The 7,277-nt window shown below is 35.3% G+C and overlaps 1 protein-coding gene across 8 annotated transcripts in view; it reads left to right on the forward strand.

Moving 5' to 3' along the window:
- Positions 1-7,277, forward strand: part of IFTAP (intraflagellar transport associated protein) — a 65,952-nt gene that overhangs the window by 4,411 nt on the left and 54,264 nt on the right. For 3 of the 8 annotated variants that reach the window (XM_034645410.1, XM_034645411.1, XM_011233917.3), the window contains exon 2: positions 908-971. The exons of the other annotated variants lie outside the window; for them this stretch is intronic. The gene's annotated coding sequence lies outside the window, so the exon portion shown is untranslated. The remainder of the gene's footprint in view (positions 1-907; positions 972-7,277) is intronic. 8 annotated transcript variants of the gene reach the window in all.

Here is a 7,277-nt window from a genome sequence, read left to right on the forward strand (position 1 = left end):
CCTTACCAATCAACAATAGAAACACAATCCACTATTTGTAAAGACAAAAAAAAAATCTGGCTGAAACCTGGTTCATATTTTTATTAAAAACATTTTAGAAAAATGTAGAAGAAAATGAATATATTTGCTCTGACTTAAATAATACTATTAAGAATCCAATGGTAAACTGTTTTTCCAAAAGCAGAGACCACTAATACCAATGCCAGTCATTTTGATCTTGTTGCTCTTCAATGGTCTCATTTTCTTTTAACACAAAGCTCAGAAGTCATTCTAATTATTGGAGGTCTCCTACCAACTTTATATCAGGAGCTGTGGTGTAATATTGTACAGCAGAATGATTAAGAAAGTGGGCTTTGGAGCCAAACTGACCTGGTTTTCTTTGCCAGCTCTGCCATTTGCCAGTGGAGTCATCTTAATCTCTAAGCCTCCATTTCTCTGTCTCTGAAATGGGGTAATAATAGAAGTAGTCACCTCAAAAGATTGTTGCAAAAAGATTAAGTCAGATAATATCTTTAAAGTGCCTGGTAGCAATGAATGAGAGTTCCCGTTGCTGCATGTCCTTGTCAGCATTTGGTGGTGTCTGCGTTCTGGATTCTGGTCATTCTAACAGCTGTGTAGTGGTATCTCGTTGTTGTTTTAGTTTGTATTTCCCTGATGACATATGATGTGGAGCATCTCTTCATGTGCTTTTTTTGTCATCTGTATATTTTCTTTGGTCAGGTGTCTGTTAAAGCTTTAGCTCATTTTTTAATCAGGTTGTTTTCTTATTGTTGATTTTTTTTTTTACAGAAGTTTAAAGCAGNTGCTTTTTTTGTCATCTGTATATTTTCTTTGGTCAGGTGTCTGTTAAAGCTTTAGCTCATTTTTTAATCAGGCTGTTTTCTTATTGTTGATTTTTTTTTTACAGAAGTTTAAAGCAGCTTTATTCATAATTGCCAAAATGTGGAAACAGCCAAGATATACTTCAGAAGGTAAAGGGATAACTGTGATACATCCTGACAATGGAATATTATTCAGTGTCAAAAAGGAAATAAGCTATTAGGCCATGAGCAGAGATGGAAGAAACTTAAATGCATATGACTAAGTGAAAGAAGCCAATTTCAAAAAGACACAGACTTTATGATTACAACTGTATGACATTTGTTTTTTTTTGTATGATATTTGTATGATCATTTGTATGATATTTTTTTATTTAATAATTTTTTAAATTTTATTATGTTAGTCCCCATACAGTACATCCCTAGTTTTTGATGTAAAGTTCTATGATTCATTAGTTGCGTATAACACCCAGTGCACCATGCAATACGTGCCCTCCTTAATACCCATCACTGGCCTATCCCATTCCACCATCCCCCTCCCCTCTGTTCTGGGAAACAAACTGAGGGCTTATTGTTGAATTTTAAGAGCTCTTTGCATATTTTGGATGACAGTCCTTTATCAGATGGGTCTCTGGCAAATATTTTCTCCCAGTCTATGGCTTTTCTTTTTATTCTCTTGTCAGTGTCTTTGGCAGAGCAGAAGTTTTTAATTTTAGTAAGCCCATCTTATCTGTTGTTTCTTTTATGGATTGTGCCTTTGGTGTTGTATCTAAAAAGTTGTTGCCATTCCCATGAACTATGAACTTTATGGTTTTGCATTTTTGTTTTGTTTTGTTTTGTTTAGGTCTGTGGTCCATTTGAGCTAATTCCTATGAAGGGTGTAGGTCTGTGGCTAGATTCATTTCTTACCTGTGGAGATCCAGTTGTTCCAGAATCTTTGTTGAAAAGACCATCTGTGCTGTACTGCTGTATTGCCTTTGCTCCTTTGTTAAAGATCAGTTGACTGTACTTATGTGGGTCTATTTCAGTGCTCTCTGTTCTGTTCTATTGATCTGTTTGTCTATTCTTTCACTAATACCACACTGTCTTGATTACTATAGCTGATTTCATTTTAAAACAATTCATTAAAAACAGTTACTTCAGGAAAGATATATACCACTCATTATCCCATCACCTAACATAAAATTTTTTATTGATTTGTGCTCTATTACAGTGTTTATCCAAATATATACACATTTTACCTGGTTATAATGAGAATGCATTTAAATTTTGTTTTATCTTTTTTTTTTTTTTTTTTTTAAAGATTTTTATTTATTTATTCGACAGAGATAGAGACAGCCAGCGAGAGAGGGAACACAAGCAGGGGGAGTGGGAGAGGAAGAAGCAGGCTCATAGCAGAAGAGCCTGATGTGGGGCTCGATCCCAGAATGCTGGGATCATGCCCTGAGCCGAAGGCAGACACTTAACCGCTGTGCCACCCAGGCGCCCCTGTTTTATCTTTTTAATATAACATTTCATATACACTATAAAATGTATATTTTATTTTTACCTTTATAATTTTTAATCACTTCCTTAAATTCCGGTAGGTAAATGTAACATAATAAATCTGACCATCCACCATTGTTGGTCATTTAATCAGTTTCCATGTAGGTTAGATGATAGAATACGTAATCAAATGGATTTGAGTCTCAGCTCTGCCACTTACTAGCGAAATGACCCTTTTGAGCTTCAGCTTCCTTATCTCTACCGCAGAGATGACACCTGCCTTCTTGTAAGGTTTAAAGGCTATAAAGTGTCTGGTGTAGAAGAGTGTACTCAGTACATTTTGTCTGATGATGATGATACTATAAATATATTTGTACAAATGAATATTTTAATTCTTTGCAAAATTTTAGGATATATTTTCAGGGTTGACTTTTTAAAAACTGATGAGTAGCTCAGTTGTTTGGCTGGTTTTCATCATTTGAAGTGTAGGTCCATCCTTTAAAAAAGCATCATCATCTCTTCTAGTTACTTCCGTGATGATTTTTTTTCTTCGTCTGAAAAAGAGTATTGGATTAATTCCCTAACCTGTTTATGGTGTTATATAATGATTATAGTACTTGAAATTCCAGCATCAGTGACAGCTCCCATAAAGTTGACATATTGGATATCTCCACAGTAAATGTAAAGTAAGAAATGTAACGTAGAAACCATGGCTATGTTTAGGCAAGTATTTTCGCCTTGTGTTTTACTACTAACATCAAAAAACAGGCAGTTTGTTGCTGAATGGGTTATTTGTTTCTTGAAGCAACTGGAAATTAGCAACACATTTGGAAATGGGTTTTAAGCCCTCAGCCTTTGCCACACCATTAGGAGGGCATTGAACTTGCAGTGATCTCAGTCAAGATCCTAGTCTACTAAAGTGCTCAGCATAGAAACTAAATGTGAAATAATCAACAGTATTTACTGATCATCCACTATGTACAGAGGCATTGGAGAATTAGAAAAATTACCACAGACACAGGGCTTGCTTTTAAGGAACATACATGGTAATAGGACAAAGCAACTTTACATCCTTCTTACACTCACCCTTAAAATTCTTAAAAGTTCTCCAAGAAATCATAATTATAGGTTACTCAGCCCATTCTTAAATCTTGAGGCAGAATCAAATTCAAATGTTTACTGAAATACGTTGATTTCTCCTACCTTACATTCAAAAATAGTAGATAATTAAAGAATGCAAGTCAGTGCAATTCCAGAATAAAATAATTTTTATTTAACAGTAGGGGGATAAAAGTAACAGGCTGTACTGACATAATAGTTGAACAATTAGGAAGCATAATTGGAGAAAAACAGAATGCCAGCAATGGAAGACAGCTTCAAGTCCAGTCGCTTTAGTTTTACATTCAAACAACTTAAGGCCAGAGAAGTTAAACCACATCACAAGGGTAACACAGCTGCAGGGGTGTGTATACATGGTGGGTTGAGGGGAGGCAGGGATGAAACACTCCTGTGTGAACTCATGACTGTTTTTGTGCAGAGTGACTCTCAAGCATTTCCATCCCTGTTTTATACATGGAGAAACAAATTACATGGTGGTTTAATGAATTAATAAGTGTCAGTGACAACTTTTCATAGCATTCTGATAGGAATAGACAATTTTTACTTTGTGAGTAAGTGGCTGATTTTTAAGGAAATAATATAAATAGCATAGGAAAAGGAGGTATTTGACGTGTTGTTAGTGAATCTCATAATGGGAGCTACAACTGAAACTGGCAAAAAGGAGAAAAGAGGAAGGAAGGGGAAATATATGGAAGGAAGCAATCTACAGTTAGTATGATGGATTGTCAAGAGAAGAACATGACAAGTGACTTGTCACTTTTTATTTAGGGCAATTAATTAAATATGGCCCCCTGACTGGAATGACTGGTATTTTCCTATGTCTCATTGTTCTGTGATTGAAGGTGGACTCTTTCCTGTAAAATAAAATGGAGAAAAATTTCAGAGGTGATTTATAATGCTGTACTAGAAAAAAAATCACTTCAAAAATTTTTATTTTTAAAGAAGGAGGGGTTTTGTGTTTCTTAGTTACTGTCTTCGGCTATAGAAGCCATGTTGGTATATGTGTGTTATGTTGTATACATTAAGGCAACATTGCAAATAAAATGCTGAGATTAATTGGAAGCTGGGAAAGCACTGTATACCTCTTAAAGCTCATATATTATTCCACAGTCATAGGAATTTAGAATAAAAAATAGTTGGGAAATGCATCTTTAAAATCCTGTTTCTTTTAAGAGAATGTCAAATGAAAAGGTCGATTTTATTAGCAAGATCTGGCATTTTGAAACACTTAGAAATGAATTTCTGCAAGCAGAGTTGATTTAGTTGGGTTTGTCTACACCTGCTCCTAACTAGCAAGCTTTCTGGTGTTATACAAGTGCTGTGCACTGTGCAGGTGGCTGACAGGCTCAGAAAGCTGGAGAGAGGGGATAACTTTAATTAAGAGCGGATGCCTTTGTGTTACAGTTGTTCCACAGTAGAGAAAACACAAGCATTAATAGGACATTGCATCCCATGTGAAGGTGGGATTACAATTAAGCTAAAAAATCTCTTATGATTGAATATTATTGCATGATTATAGAGCTATAAAGTTGACTCAGAAACTCTACTGTCTCTGCTGGATTCACAGCTTTATTAGGGTCCTTGAAAAAAAAAGTTCAATGAAAGACTTAACTGTTATCATTCATAACTCACTGATGTAGTTGATTACATTTCTGAAGATAGGAGATCAGTTTTGAACGTGGTCGAAAGGTGTGTATTGAACATTTTTCTTTTTCTTTTTTTTTTTTTTAAAGATTTTTTATTTATTTATTCGACAGAGATAGAGACAGCCAGCGAGAGAGGGAACACAAGCAGGGGGAGTGGGAGAGGAAGAAGCAGGCTCATAGCAGAAGAGCCTGATATGGGGCTCGATCCCATAACGCTGGGATCACGCCCTGGGCCGAAGGCAGACGCTTAACTGCTGTGCCACCCAGGCGCCCCTGAACATTTTTCTTGATAAATGTATTAGTCTAGACTTAATGCACTCGGAGCTTTATTAGGGGGTGAAGATAGGGTATTTACTTGTGATCATCCGTAACTTGAACTTTTTCTACAAAGGGAATAAACAAAAAGGGTAGTGAAAAAGAAGTCTGATTTCCAAAATAGTAGATTTTCTGAAATTTGTCTTATGGGTAAATCCTTCAGATTCCATGTCCACTGGCAATCTACTTTTTAAAAAACAATAGGGAGTGAGTGGGGAGAGGAAGTTTGAATGCTTAACTGTTTGCATTTTTCTTTGTTTAATGGATTAATAACTATGTAATTGAAAACAGTCTAATACTTAGTTGACCTGCCTCAGTGAGTCTATGCAGACATTTCTGGATTGGCTTAAACAGCTTGAAGGAAGAGTATATTTTGGGGAAATAAAATTGATTTTATACAATCTGCTGATGAACAGCAAGGCTTAATGAATGATAGCCTCAAGAAACCTCATTACAGTAGCTTGGATGGCTGAGCTGGGAAGGGCAGCAAATATTTCAAGAGGAAAGTTTCTGCTTAAACATGTAATTTTATAGATTAGTGTTATTCCCATTCCCCCAGAGATTTCTGCAGGGGGGAAAACAATCAACATGCATGAGTTCCAGCATTCTTGGTACACTTTTAGTGATAATTTTCTTTTCTTAAATCTTTTTTGCCCTAATTGGCTTAGTCTTCTTCTCCTGCTCCTCTTCCCCCCTGCTTCTAAACTTTGAACTTCAAAATAATTACAGATCACCGGATAGACTTACGTAAAGTTGCAAAAAAAAAATGTATAAGGAGATTTTATGCACCCTTTTCCAGGCTTTTGCAGTGTTAACATCTTGTATATCTGTAGTACAATATAAAAATCAGGAAACTGATATTGGTGCAATCCACAGAACATATTCAGATTTTACCCGTTACATATGCACAAATTTGTGTGTGTGTGTTTATAGTTCAACTATATCATGTGTGTAGCCTTGTATAACCACCATCACAGTTTAGATACTCAGCTGTACCACCACTATAAGACTCATGGTACCCTGTTTATATCCGCATCCACCCTTCCTCCATCCCTAATCCCAGCAACCATTAGTCTGTTCTCCATCTTTATAATTATGTTGTTTCATGAATGTTACATAAATGGAATCATGTGGTATGTATGTAGCTTTTCGAGATTGGCTTTTTTCACTGAGCACAGTTTCTTTGATGTTCATCCAAATTGTTACATAAATTAATAGTTCTTTTTTTATTGCTGAGTAGTATTCCATGGTATGAATGTACCAGGGTTTGCTTAACTATTCGCCCATTAAAGGACTTTTGGGTAGTTTCCTGTTTTTGGCTGTTATGAATAAAGCTGCTATGAACATTCATATACAAGTTCTTGCATGAGAATAAGACTTTATTTCTCTGGGATAAATACCCAAGAGTAAAATTGTTAGTTTCTATGGTAAGTCCATTTTTAGTTTTGAAAGAAACTGCCAAATTATTGTCCAGAGTGGCTGAATCACAGCAATGTATGAGTTCTCCAGTTTTAATGCATCCTTGCCAGCATTTCATGTTCTCACAATTTTTCTGGTGATTTTTCTCACACATTCTGAGGAGTGTATAGTGATAGCTCATTGTGGTTTTAATTTATATATTTTTAATGGCTAATGATATTGAATATCTTTTCATGAGATTATTTGTCATTTATATATCCTCTTTGGTAAAATATCTGTGGATATTTTTAGGTTTTTTACTTGGATTTTTCTTTAATATTGGGTTTTGAGAGTTCTTTAAATGTTTTATGTGCTAGTCCTGTGTTGTATTTGTAATTCATAAACATTTTCTCCCAGTCTATGATTTCTCTTTTCCTCTTCTTAACAAGATCGTAAGAAGATCTTAGAAAGATCTTCTTTTTTTTTTTTTTTTAAA

This window comes from Ailuropoda melanoleuca, chromosome 16, assembly GCF_002007445.2.
Source record: "Ailuropoda melanoleuca isolate Jingjing chromosome 16, ASM200744v2, whole genome shotgun sequence".
In the NCBI taxonomy this organism is placed as follows: Eukaryota; Metazoa; Chordata; class Mammalia; order Carnivora; family Ursidae; genus Ailuropoda; species Ailuropoda melanoleuca.